This window comes from Coregonus lavaretus (assembly GCF_964263955.1).
Source record: "Coregonus lavaretus genome assembly, chromosome: 11".
NCBI classification, from domain to species: domain Eukaryota; kingdom Metazoa; phylum Chordata; class Actinopteri; order Salmoniformes; family Salmonidae; genus Coregonus; species Coregonus lavaretus.
This window is the reverse complement of record NC_139998.1, coordinates 40,091,423-40,105,944: the sequence shown is the minus strand read 5'-3', so window position 1 is coordinate 40,105,944 and position 14,522 is coordinate 40,091,423. Positions and strand designations below refer to the sequence as shown.

Here is a 14,522-nt window from a genome sequence, read left to right as displayed (position 1 = left end):
GGCTAAAATGATTAAAGGGAATGGAAAGGGAAAGAGGGATACCTAGTCAGTTGTACAACTGAATGCATTCAACTGAAATGTGTCTTCCGCATTTAACCCTCTGAATCAGAGGGGTGCGGGGGGCTGCCATAAATCGACATCCACGTCATCTGCGCCCGGGGAACAGTGGGTTAACTGCCTTGCTCAGAGGCAGAACGACAGATTTTTACCCTGTAAATATTAAACCATTAAACCTCTCAATAAAAGCTTCACTCATACATACAGTGAGGGAAAAAAGTATTTGATCCCCTGCTGATTTTGTACGTTTGCCCACTGACAAAGAAATGATCAGTCTATAATTTTAATGGTAGGTTTATTTGAACAGTGAGAGACAGAATAACAACAAAAAAATCCTGAAAAACGCATGTCAAGAATGTTATAAATTGATTTGCATTTTAATGAGGGAAATAAGTATTTGACCCCCTCTCAATCAGAAAGATTTCTGGCTCCCAGGTGTCTTTTATACAGGTAACGAGCTGAGATTAGGAGCACACTCTTAAAGGGAGTGCTCCTAATCGCAGCTTGTTACCTTGTCACGTTCGTTGACGGACGGGACGGACCAAGGCGCAGCGTGATATGCAAACATGTTTATTAACACGAATAAACACACGACAAAACAATAAACTAACGACACGTGAAGTCCTAAGGTAACACACAACAAACCTTATACAGAACAAGATCCCACAACCCACTAGTGCCAAAAGGCTGCCTAAGTATGGTCCCTCAATTAGATACAACGAGCGACAGCTGCCTCTGATTGGGAACCACACCGGCCAACATAGAACTTCACATCCTAGAAAACCCACATAGAATATGCACAAACAAAGAATACACACACCCTGACTCAACATATAAGAGTCCCCTGAGTCAGGGCGTGACATACCTGTATAAAAGACACCTGTCCACAGAAGCAATCAATCAGATTCCAAACTCTCCACCATGGCCAAGACCAAAGAGCTCTCCAAGGATGTCAGGGACAAGATTGTAGACCTACACAAGGGTGGAATGGGCTACAAGACCATCGCCAAGCAGCTTCGTGAGAAGGTGACAACAGTTGGTGCTATTATTCGCAAATGGAAGAAACACAAAAGAACTGTCAATCTCCCTCGGCCTGGGGCTCCATGCAAGATCTCACCTCGTGGAGTTGCAATGATCATGAGAACGGTGAGGAATCAGCCCATAACTACATGGGAGGATCTTGTCAATGATCTCAAGGCAGCTGGGACCATAGTCACCAAGAAAACAATTGGTAACACACTACGCCGTGAAGGACTGAAATCCTGCAGCGCCCGCAAGGTCCCGCTGCTCAAGAAAGCACATATACAGGGCCATCTGAAGTTTGCCAATGAACATCTGAATGATTCAGAGGAGAACTGGGTGAAAGTGTTGTGGTCAGATGAGACCAAAATCGAGCTCTTTGGCATCAACTCAACTCGCCGTGTTTGGAGGAGGAGGAATGCTGCCTATGACCCCAAGAACACCATCCCCACCGTCAAACATGGAGGTGGAAACATTATGCTTTGGGGGGGGTTTTCTGCTAAGGGGACAGGACAACTTCACTGCATCAAAGGGACTATGGAGGGGGCCATGTACCGTCAAATCTTGGGTGAGAACCTCCTTCCCTCAGCCAGGGCATTGAAAATGGGTCGTGGATGGATATTCCAGCATGACAATGACCCAAAACACACGGCCAAGGCAACAAAGGAGTGGCTCAAGAAGAAGCTAATTAAGGTCCTGGAGTGGCCTAGCCAGTCTCCAGACCTTAATCCCATAGAAAATATGTGGAGGGAGCTGAAGGTTCGAGTTGCCAAACGTCAGCCTCAAAACCTTAATGACTTTGAGAAGATCTGCAAAGAGGAGTGTAACAAAATCCCTCCTGAGATGTGTGCAAACCTGGTGGCCAACTACAAGAAACGTCTGACCTCTGTGATTGCCAACAAGGGTTTTGCCACCAAGTACTAAGTCATGTTTTGCAGAGGGGTCAAATACTTATTTCCCTCTTTAAAATGCAAATCAATGTATAACATTTTTGACATGCGTTTTTCTGGATTTTTTTGTTGTTATTCTGTCTCTCACTGTTCAAATAAACCTACCATTAAAATTATAGACTGATCATGTCTTTGTCAGTGGGCAAACGTACAAAATCAGCAGGGGATCAAATACTTTTTTCCCCTCACTGTACATACACACACACATATATATATATATATATATACACACACACACACACACACACACACATACAATTGAAGTCGGAAGTTTACATACACCTTATATGTAGTAGAAAAGCACCAAACCTCACAGACCAGGCAAGGAGATCATTAATCAGAGAGGCAACAAAGAGACCATAGATAACCCTGAAGGAGCTGCAAAGCTCCACAGCGGAGTATCTGTCCATAGGACCACTTTAAGCCGTACACTCCACAGAGCTGGGCTTTACGGAAGAGTGGCCAGAAAAAAGCCATTGCTTTAAGAAAAAAATAAGCAAACATGTTTGGTGTTCACCAAAAGGCATGTGGGAGACTCCCCAAACATATGGAAGAAGGTACTCTGCTCAGATGAGACTAAAATTGAGCTTTTTGGCCATCAAGGAAAACGCTATGTCTGGCGCAAACCCAACACCTCTCATCACCCCGAGAACACCATTCCCACAGTGAAGCATGGTGGTGGCAGCATCATGCTGTGGGTGTTTTTCATTGGCAGGGACTGGGAAACTGGTCAGAATTGAAGGAATGATGGCGCTAAATACAGGGAAATTCTTGAGGGAAACCTGTTTCAGTCTTCCAGAGATTTGAGACTGGGACGGAGGTTCCCCTTCCAGCAGGACAATGACCCTAAGCATACTGCTAAAGCAACACTTGAGTGGTTTAAGGGGAAACATTTAAATGTATTGGAATGGCCTAGTCAAAGCCCAGACCACAATCCAATTGAGAATCTGTGGTATGACTTAAAGATTGCTGTACACCAGCGGAACCCATCCAACTTGAAGGACCTGGAGCAGTTTTGCCTTGAAGAATGGGCAAAAATCCCAGTGGCTAGATGTGCCAAGCTTATAGAGACATACCCCAAGAGACTTGCAGCTGTAATTGCTGCAAAAGGTGGCTCTACAAAGTATTGACTTTGGGGGGGGGGGGGTGAATAGTTATGCACGCTCAAGTTCTCTGTTCTTATGTCTTATTTCTTGTTTGTTTCACAATAAAACATATTTTGCATCTTCAAAGTGGTAGGCATGTTGTGTAAATCAAATGATACAAAACACCCAAAAAATCCATTTTAATTCCAGGGTGTAAGGCAAAAAAAAAAGGAAAAATGCCAAGGGGGGTGAATATCTTCGCAAGCCACTGTAGGTGTGTCCAAACTTTTGACTGGTACTGTAGATAGAAACCGACAGACCTCAAAAAGCACTAATCGTTCAGCACTAACAGTAAAACTAAAGCAGAGGAAATAGCCATGTCTTTAATGTTCCCCATTTAGTACAGCCATTAAGTCTTCTCTACAGTGTGGATGCTTGGGATGGAAAGTTCTGGTGAAAGAACAGGCAGACTGTAGCCTGAGGTGTGTAGCAGCCTGGCAGGCTCCCTCTCTGAGGACCATTGACTGTAGTGGAGCTCAGATGTCTGTGATAGGACAGATCCCCGGCACTCAGTCAGTCATACATCTCTGCTGCCACTTTGTCAAATTGCCCAGGGTATTGGTGGTAAACTCACAGATTGATTCATTATAGAAAGACACCATTCCTGTATTTCTGTTCAGAATGTTATGGTCAACCATCATTATATAGTCGCCTCTGGGTCTGATAGGTTCATAAAAACAGACGTTAAAATATAATAGCATAAGGTGGGAGCAGAAGACCTTTAGTGCAGTGCCTTGATTCATACAGTACTGTAACTAGGCTACTTTAGTTTGCTGAGAGTGAAAGCAATCACAATGTTATAGTATCCCATTATTTTCTGCTCGGGCGTAATTCAATTAAACCTGAACTCACTGTGTAGCCTAACCACTGAGTGGGAAATCGCCCATCTCCAAGCAAGTCAAGCCACAGACAGACACCTCTTCATAGCTTTGACACTTTTCCACTCTTCTATTTTTTCTCTTCCTCCCACAACCAACCACTGTCCTGTATCACATTGTACAGGAGTCAGCTGTAAGCCACACTCAAGCCAATAAAAAACATCAGCTCAAGGCCCTTTGGGTGACTGTGTTTTCCACAAACAAATGTCAGGAATGAGGAGAGGATACAGGCCTTTGTACAGCCACCGTGTTGAGCTCTGAGGAGAAGAGTCAGCCCTGGGACACAGCTGAGCAGAAAGAGGCATCATCCCTGTGCCAAGAGAGTTTTCTAATAGGCCTACACCTCCCTATTGACATTCATTAAGAGCCAAAACGACACTGAGTACTGGGAGGGCAAAGCCTTTGATACCAACATGGTAGAAACACCGTATGGAAAATGTATCTGGCGTACTGATATGATTAATTTGGCCAGCTAGGGTGAATGTATCGGTGTGAAGAGCGCTTTACAGCATTCTTCACGCAGACACATTCACGCTGGCTGGCGAAATTAATCATATCAGTACGCCAGAAACATTTTCCATACAGTGTTTCTACCATGTTGGTATCAAAGGCTTTACTTTTTTAAATTTATATTATGGACCAATGATTCTACATTTCCTAAATTATATCGAAAAATTCCTCGGATTGGATTAATAAGCGTGACTATTCGACCACCCATAACCATCCACAGTGTAACCCTAGTCCTCCTCGCGGGCTGGCTTGTAGTCAGCGGAACAAACAAGGTCAGATAAGGTTATTGCTAAGTCCCCATTAAATATGTGAGCTTCAAGCCCTGAGATCTAATTAAGTGTAAGAGGCTAATGGCCAGCTTTAAGCTCATGGTCAGATTTGAGCTTGGGGTACTAAAATATGTCTCTGATAAGAGGCTCCAGTCAGTCTAAAATGATTAGTATACACACTCCTGGCATAAAATTTGCCTAATGAGTACTGACTTCAAATAAAATTGTATTTGCCACATCCGCCGAATACAACAGGAGTAGACCTCACAGTGAAATACTTACATGCCCTTAACCAACAATGCAGTTAAGAAAAAGTAGTGTTAAGTAAAAAATTAAAATAACAAATAATTAAAGAGCAGTAGCAAAATAACAGTAGGGAGGCTATATACAGCGTGTACCGGTACAGAGTCAATGCGCGGGGGCACCGGTTAGTTGAGGTTATTGAGGTAATACACTACCGTTCAAAAGTTTGGGGTCACTTAGACATTTCCTTGTTTTCCATGAAAACATACAAGAAATGAGTTTGAATAGGAAATATAGCAAAATGCATAGGAAATGTAGTCATTGACAAGGTTAGAAATAATGATTTTGAATTGAAATAATAATTGTGTCCTTCAAACTTTGCTTTCATCAAAGAATCCTCAATTTGCAGCAATTACAGCCTTGCAGACCTTTGGCATTCTAGTTGTCAATTTGTTGAGGTAATCTGAAGAGATTTCACCCCATGCTTCCTGAAGCACCTCCCACAAGTTGGATTGGCTTGATGGGCACTTCTTACGTACCATACGGTCAAGCTGTTCCCACAACAGCTCAATAGGGTTGAGATCCGGTGACTGTGCTGGCTACTCAATTATAGACAGAATACCAGCTGACTGCTTCTTCCCTAAATAGTTATTGCATAGTTTGGAGCTGTGCTTCGGGTCATTGTCTTGTTGTAGGAGGAAATTGGCTCCAATCAAGCGCCGTCCACAGGGTATGGCATGGCATTGCAAAATGGAGTGATAGGGATCTTGAAGAAGGAAGGAGCAGCCATTAACCCTTCATAGCGAAACAGGCTAAACCTCAGCTCACAACACAGGGGTAAGGTCTCTGAACTAAGTTAGAGATAGTTGCTGCTGTTCTCACCAGCCTGGCAGATGACTGGACACTGACTTGAGCCCCCCTGTCCCAACAAGACTACAGGGGTTATTGGGTTTGATGGTCTTTTTAGCAATACCCCGGTCCCCAACCCCACTATAGCAGCTCAGCACCAGCAAACACACACCTACCTCTCAGATAAGATAACCATAGACTATAGGAAACCCAATGCTATGTTCAATAACACTGCACAATTCAGACACACGCATAACCGTAAATACCTGCGATGGTCTCATTTATTCATGATAAAAAAAGGACATCATGTCAGTTTAGGAAACCATCAGTGTTGTACTTTAGACTATATTTAAAAATGGGGTAAAGGTACATTTGGGACCTACTGGCTTTCACAACTGATCAGCACCCGCCCCCATTAGAGTAGCTCTCTCTGGTCTCTCTGTAACTGATTGAGCCCCAGCGTGTTCTCCAGCTTGTCAGCTAGGCTAATAGCCAATTGACTGGAAAACCTCTGTAATGCAGCTCACAAATCAATGTCTGAGTGGCTTACTGCTCCCACTGCTCTGCTGATCCTGACTAAGAGGCACAGGGATTTCCCCCTGGATAAACCTTCTAGCCTTTACTGCTACTATAGTACAAGCTACCACTCCCAGAAGCCATCATCATCAACATCATCATCATCCAGGTCCTGCAGTTTGTACTTTTCCTTGTTCCCACTTCATTATGAAAAAACATTTTAGTCAATTAGCAGACGCTCTTATCCAGAGCGACTTACAGTTAGTGAGTGCATACATTTTCATACATACTTCCATATGGTTTCTGTTCTGCAACTCGAACCTTCAGCTCCCTCCACAGATTTTCTATGGGATTAAGGTCTGGAGACTGGCTAGGCCAATCCAGGACCTTAATGTGCTTCTTCTTGAGCCACTCCTTTGTTGCCTTGGCCGTGTGTTTTGGGTCATTGTCATGCTGGAATACCCATCCACGACCCATTTTCAATGCCCTGGCTGAGGGAAGGAGGTTCTCACCCAAGATTTGACGGTACATGGCCCCGTCCATCATCCCTTTGATGCAGTGAAGTTGTCCTGTCCCCTTAGCAGAAAAACACCCACAAAGCATAATGTTTCCACCTCCATGTTTGACGGTGGGGATGGTGTTCTTGGGGTCATGGGCAGCATTCCTCCTCCAAACACAGCGAGTTGAGTTGATGCCAAAGAGCTCGATTTTGGTCTCATCTGACCACAACACTTTCACCCAGTTCTCCTCTGAATTATTCAGATGTTCATTGGCAAACTTCAGACGGGCCTGTATATGTGCTTTCTTGAGCAGGGGGACCTTGCGAGTGCTGCAGGATTTCAGTCCTTCACGGCGTAGTGTGTTACCAATAGTTTTCTTGGTGACTATGGTCCCAGCTGCCTTGAGATCATTGACAAGATCCTCCCGTGTAGTTCTGGGCTGATTCCTCACCGTTCTCATGATCATTGCAACTCCACGAGGTGAGATCTTGCATGGAGCCCCAGGCCGAGGGAGATTGACAGTTATTTTGTGTTTCTTCCATTTGCGAATAATAGCACCAACTGTTGTCACCTTCTAACCAAGCTGCTTGGCGATGGTCTTGTAGCCCATTCCAGCCTTGTGTAGGTCTACAATCTTGTCCCTGATATCCTTGGAGAGCTCTTTGGTCTTGGCCATGGTGGAGAGTTTGGAATCTGATTGATTGATTGCTTCTGTGGACAGGTGTCTTTTATACAGGTAACGAGCTGAGATTAGGAGCACTCCCTTTAAGAGTGTGCTCCTAATCTCAGCTCGTTACCTGTATAAAAGACACCTGGGAGCCAGAAATCTTTCTGATTGAGAGGGCAAATACTTATTTCCCTCATTAAAATGCAAATCAATTTATAACATTTTTGACATGTGTTTTTCTGGATTTTTTTGTTGTTATTCTGTCTCTCACTGTTCAAATAAACCTACCATTAAAATTATAGACAGATCATTTCTTTGTCAGTGGGCAAACGTACAAAATCAACAGGGGATCAAATACTTTTTTCCCCCTCACTGTATGTATGTATGTATGTATGTATGTATGTATGTATACACAAACACACACACATATATATACATATACATATATATATATATATATTCATACATATTGTATTTTGCTATGTTTCCTATTCAAACTAATTTCATCTATGTTTTCATGGAAAACAAGGACATTTCTAAGTGACCCCAAACTTTTGAACGGTAGTGTGTGTATATATATATATATATATACACACACACACACTGCTCAAAAAAATAAAGGGAACACTTAAACAACACATCCTAGATCTGAATGAATTAAATAATCTTATAAAAAATACTTTTTTCTTTACATAGTTTAATGTGCTGACAACAAAATCACACAAAAATTATCAATGGAAATCAAATTTATCAACCCATGGAGGTCTGGATTTGGAGTCACCATCAAAATTAAAGTGGAAAACCACACTACAGGCTGATCCAACTTTGATGTAATGTCCTTAAAACAAGTTAAAATTAGGCTCAGTAGTGTGTGTGGCCTCCACGTGCCTGTATGACCTCCCTACAACGCCTGGGCATGCTCCTGATGAGGTGGCGGATGGTCTCCTGAGGGATCTCCTCCCAGACCTGGACTAAAGCATCCGCCAACTCCTGGACAGTCTGTGGTGCAACGTGGCGTTGGTGGATGGAGCGAGACATGATGTCCCAGATGTGCTCAATTGGATTCAGGTCTGGGGAACGGGCGGGCCAGTCCATAGCATCAATGCCTTCCTCTTGCAGGAACTGCTGACACACTCCAGCCACATGAGGTCTAGCATCGTCTTGCATTAGGAGGAACCCAGGGCCAACCTCACCAGCATATGGTCTCACGAGGGGTCTGAGGATCTCATCTCGGTACCTAATGGCAGTCAGGCTACCTCTGGTGAGCACATGGAGGGCTGTGCGGCCCCCCAAAGAAATGCCACCCCACACCATGACTGACCCACCACCAAACCGGTCATGCTGGAGGATGTTGCAGGCAGCAGAACGTTCTCCACGGTGTCTCCAGACTCTGTCACGTCTGTCACATGTGCTCAGTGTGAACCTGCTTTCATCTGTGAAGAGCACAGGGCGCCAGTGGCGAATTTGCCAATCTTGGTGTTCTCTGGCAAATGCCAAACGTCCTGCACGGTGTTGGGCTGTAAGCACAACCCCCACCTGTGGACGTCGGGCCCTCATACCACCCTCATGGAGTCTGTTTCTGACCGTTTGAGCAGACACATGCACATTTGTGGCCTGCTGGAGGTCATTTTGCAGGGCTCTGGCAGTGCTCCTCCTGCTCCTCCTTGCACAAAGGCGGAGGTAGCGGTCCTGCTGCTGGGTTGTTGCCCTCCTACGGCCTCCTCCACGTCTCCTGATGTACTGGCCTGTCTCCTAGTAGCGTCTCCATGCTCTGGACACTACGCTGACAGACACAGCAAACCTTCTTGCCACAGCTCGCATTGATGTGCCATCCTGGACGAGCTGCACTACCTGAGTCACTTGTGTGGGTTGTAGACTCCGTCTCATGCTACCACTAGAGTGAAAGCACCGCCAGCATTCAAAAGTGACCAAAACATCAGCCAGGAAGCATAGGAACTGAGAAGTGGTCTGTGGTCACCACCTGCAGAACCAATTCTTTATTGGGGGTGTCTTCCTAATTGCCTATAATTTCCACCTGTTGTCTATTCCATTTGCACAACAGCATGTGAAATGTATTGTCAATCAGTGTTGCTTCCTAAGTGGACAGTTTGATTTCACAGAAGTGTGATTGACTTGGAGTTACATTGTGTTATTTAAGTGTTCCCTTTATTTTTTTGAGCAGTATATATATACACATACATACATACATACATACATACACACACACACACACACACACACACACTACCGTTCAAAGGTTTGGGGTCACTTAGAAATGTCCTTGTTTACCATGAAAACATACAAGAAATGAGTTTGAATAGGAAACATAGCAAAATGCATAGGAAATGTAGTCATCGACAAGGTTAGAAATAAGGATATTTAATTGAAATAATAATTGTGTCCTTCATTTGCAGCAATTACAGCCTTGCAGACCTTTGGCATTCTAGTTGTCAATTTGTTTAGGTAATCTGAAGAGATTTCACCCCATGCTTCCTGAAGCACCTCCCACAAGTTGGATTGGCTTGATGGGCACTTCTTACGTACCATACGGTCAAGCTGCTCCCACAACAGTGCAATAGGGTTGAGATCCAGTGACTGTGCTGGCCACTCCATTATAGACAGAATACCAGCTGACTGCTTCTTCCCTAAATAGATCTTGCATAGTTTGGAGCTGTGCTTTGGGTCATTGTCCTGTTGTAGGAGGAAATTGGCTCCAATCAAGCGCCGTCCACAGGGTATGGCATGGCGTTGCAAAATGGAGTGATAGCCTTCCTTCTTCAAGATCCCTTTTACCCTGTACAAAATCTCCCACTTTACCACCACCAAAGCACCCCCAGACCATCACATTGTCTCCACCATGCTTGACAGATGGCATCAAGCACTCCTCCAGAATCTTTTCATTTGGTTTGCGTCTCACAAATGTGATCCGAACACCTCCAAGTTCGATTCATCTGTCCATAACACTTTTTTCCCAACCTTCCTCTGTCCAGTGTCTGTATTCTCTTGCCCATCTTAATCTTTTATTTTTATTGGCCAGTCTGAGATATGCCTTTTTCTTTGCAACTCTGCCTAGAAGGTCAGCATCCCTGTTGACGTTGAGACTGGTGTTTTGCGGGTACTATTTAATGAAGCTGCCAGTTGAGGACCTGTAAGGCGTCTGTTTCTCAAACTAGATACCCTTATGTATTTGCCATCTTGCTCAGTTGTGCACCGGGGCCTCACACTCTTTCTATTCTGGTTAGAGCCAGTCTGCGCTGTTCTGTGAAGGGAGTAGTACACAGCGTTGTACGAGATCTTCAGTTTCTTGGCAATTTCTCGCATGGAATAGCCTTAATTTCTCAGAACAAGAATAGACTGACGCGTTTCAGAAGAAAGTTATTTGTTTCTGGCCATTTTGAGCCTGTAATAGAACCCACAATTGCGGATGCTCCAGATACTCAACTATTCTCAGGAAGGCCAGTTTTATTGCATCTTTAAATCAGCACAACAGTTTTCAGCTGTGCTAACAATTGCAAAAGGGTTTTCTAATGATCAATTAGCCTTTTAAAAGGGTAAACTTGGATTAGCAAACACAACGTGCCATTGGAACACAGGACTGATAAATAATAATAATATGCCATTTAGCTGACGCTTTTATCCAAAGCGACTTACAGTCATGCGTGCATACATTTTTTTTGTGTATGGGTGGTCCCGGGGATCGAACCCACTACCTTGGCATTACAAGCGCCGTGCTCTACCAGCTGAGCTACAGAGGACCACATGGGCCTCTGTACACCTATGTAGATATCCCATTAATAATCAGCCGTTTCCAGCCACAATAGCCATTTACAACATTAACAATCTCTACACTCTATTTCTGATCAATTTGATGTTATTTTAATGGACATAAAATTGTGCTTTTCTTTCTAAAACAAGGACATTTCTAAGTGACCCCATACTTTTGAAGCGTAGTACACACACCAGCCAAAAGTTTGGACACACCTACTCATTCAAGGGTTTTTCTTTATTTTTAATATTTTCTACATTGTAGAATAATAGTGAAGATATCAAAACTATGAAATAACACATATGGAGTCATGTAGTAACCTCAAAAAGTGTTAAGCAAATCAAAATACATGTTATATTTGAGATTCTTCAACTCTTGGCATTCTCTCAACCAGCTTCACCTGGAACGCTTTTCCAACAGTCTTGAAGGAGTTCCCACATATGATTGTGGAGGCCAGGTCATCTGATGCAGCACTCCATCACTCTCCTTAGTCAAATAGCCCTTACACAGCCTGGAGGTGTGTTGGGTCATTGTCCTGTTGAAAAACAAATGATAGTGGGACTAAGGCCAAACCAGATGGGATGGCATATCACTTCAGAATGCTGTGGTAGCCATGCTGGTTAATTGTGACTTGAATTCTAAATAAAATCACAGACCGTGTCACCAGCAAAGCACCACAACACCATAAAACCACCTCCTCCTTGCTTTACGGTTGGAACTACACAGGCGTAGATAATCCGTTCACCCACACCGTGTCTCACAAAGACACGGCGGTTGGAACCAAAAATCTCAAATTTGGACTCCAGACCAAAGGACAATGTCCATTGATCGTGTTTCTTGGCCCAAGCAAGTATCTTCTTCTTATTGGTGTCCTTTAGTAGTGGTTTCTTTGCAGCAATTCGAACATGAAGGCCTGATTCACACAGTCTCCTCTGAACAGTTGATGTTGAGATGTGTCTGTTCCTTGAACTCTGTGAAGCATTTAATTTGATCTGCAATTTCTCAGGCTGGTAACTCTAATGAACTTATCCTCTGCAGCAGAGGTAACTCTGGGTCTTCCTTTCCTGTGGTGGTCCTGATGAGAGCCAGTTTCATCATAATGGTTTTTGCGACTGCACTTGAAGAAACTTTCAAAGTTCTTGAAATGTTCCAGATTGACTGACCTTCATGTCTTAAAGTAATGATGGACTGTCATTTCTCTTTGCTTATTTTAGCTGTTCTAACCATAATATGAACTTAGTCTTTTACCAAATAGGGCCATCTTCTGTATACCACCCCTACCTTGTCACAACACAACCGATTGGCTCAAACGCATTAAGAAGGAAATAAATTCCATAACTTAACTTTTAACAAGGCACACCTGTTAATTGAAATGCATTACAGGTGACTACCTCATGAAGCTGATTGAGAGAATGCCAAGAGTGTGCAAAGCTGTCATCAAGGAAAAGGGTGGCTACTTTGAAGAATCTCAAATATAAAATATATTTTGATTTGCTTAACACTTTTTTTGGTTACTACATGACTCCATATGTGTTATTTCATAGTTTTGATGATTTCACTATTATTCCACAATGTAGAAAATATTCAAAAGAAAAGAAAAACCCTGGAATGAGTAGGTGTCCAAACTTGACTGGTACTGTGTGTGTGTGTATTATTTATACACACACACACACACACACACACACACACACACACACACACATTTCATGTATGTTTTCATGGAAAACAGGGACATTTCTAAGTGACCCCAAACTTTTGAATGGTTGTGTGTGTGTGTGTGTGTGTGTAATATATATATATACACACACACAGTAAAAAAAAGAAAACATCCTTTTTCAGGACCCTGTCTTTCAAAAGATAATTCGTAAAAATCAGAATAACTTCACAGATCATCATTGTAAAGGGTTTAAACACTGTTTCCCATGCTTGTTCAATGAACCATAAACAATTAATGAACATGCACCTGTGGAACGGTCATTAAGACACTAATAGCTTACAGACGGTAGGCAATTAAGGTCACAGTTATGAAAACTTAGGACACTAGAGGCCTTTCTACTGACTCTGAAAAACACCAAAAAAAAGATGCCCAGGCTCCCTGCTCAACTGCGTGAATGTGCCTTAGGCATGCTGCAAGGAGGCATGAGGACTAGAGATGTGGCCAGGGCAATAAAATACAATGTCCGTACTGTGAGACGCCTAAGACAGTGCTACAGGGAGACAGGACGGACAGCTGATCGTCCTCGCAGTGGCAGACCATGTGTAACAACACCTGCACATGATCGGTACATCCGAACATCACATCTGCGGGACAGGTACAGGATGGCAAAAACAACTGCCAGAGTTACACCAGGAACGCACAATCCCTCCATCAGTGCTCAGACTGTCCGCAATTGGCTGAGAGAGGCTGGACTGAGGGCTTGTAGGCCTGTTGTAAGGCAGGTCTTCACCGGCAACAACGTTTTCTATGGGCACAAACCCACCGTCGCTGGACCAGATAAGATTGGCAAAAAGTGATTTTCACTGACGAGTCACGGTTTTGTCTCACCAGGGGTGATGGTCGGATTCGCGTTTATCATCGAAGGAATAAGCGTTACACCAAGGCCTGTACTCTGGAGCGGGATCGATTTGGAGGTGGAGGGTCCGTCATGGTCTGGGGTGGTGTGTCACAGCATCATCGGACTGAGCTTGTTGTCATTACAGGCAATCTCAACGCTGTGCGTTACAGGGAAGACATCCTCCTCCATCATCTGGTACCCTTCCTGCAGGCTCATCCTGACATGACCCTCCAGCATGACAATGCCACACTGCTCGTTCTGTGCGTGATTTCGTACAAGACAGGAATGTTAGTGTTCTGCCATGGCCAGCGAAGAGCCCGGATCTCAATCCCATTGAGCACGTCTGGGACCTGTTGGATCGGAGGGTGAGGGCTAGGGCCATTCCCCCCCCAGAAATGTCCGGGAAATTGCAGGTGCCTTGGTGGAAGAGTGGGGTAACATCTTACAGCAAGAACTGGCAAATCTGGTGCAGTCCATGAGGAGGAGATGCACTGCAGTACTTAATGCAGCTGGTGGCCACACCAGATACTGACTGTTACTTTTGATTTTGACCCCCCCCTTGTTCAGGGACACATTATTCAATTTCTGTTAGTCACG

At 43.9% G+C, this 14,522-nt stretch overlaps 1 protein-coding gene across 6 annotated transcripts in view; it reads right to left on the bottom strand.

The window, feature by feature from the left end:
- LOC311137732 (kelch-like protein 25) overlaps positions 1-14,522 on the bottom strand; it is a 54,765-nt gene that overhangs the window by 33,627 nt on the left and 6,616 nt on the right. The window contains exon 3 of one of the 6 annotated variants that reach the window (XM_084172297.1): positions 11,466-11,905. The exons of the other annotated variants lie outside the window; for them this stretch is intronic. The gene's annotated coding sequence lies outside the window, so the exon portion shown is untranslated. Of the gene's footprint in view, positions 1-11,465; positions 11,906-14,522 lie in introns of those variants that run through there. 6 annotated transcript variants of the gene reach the window in all.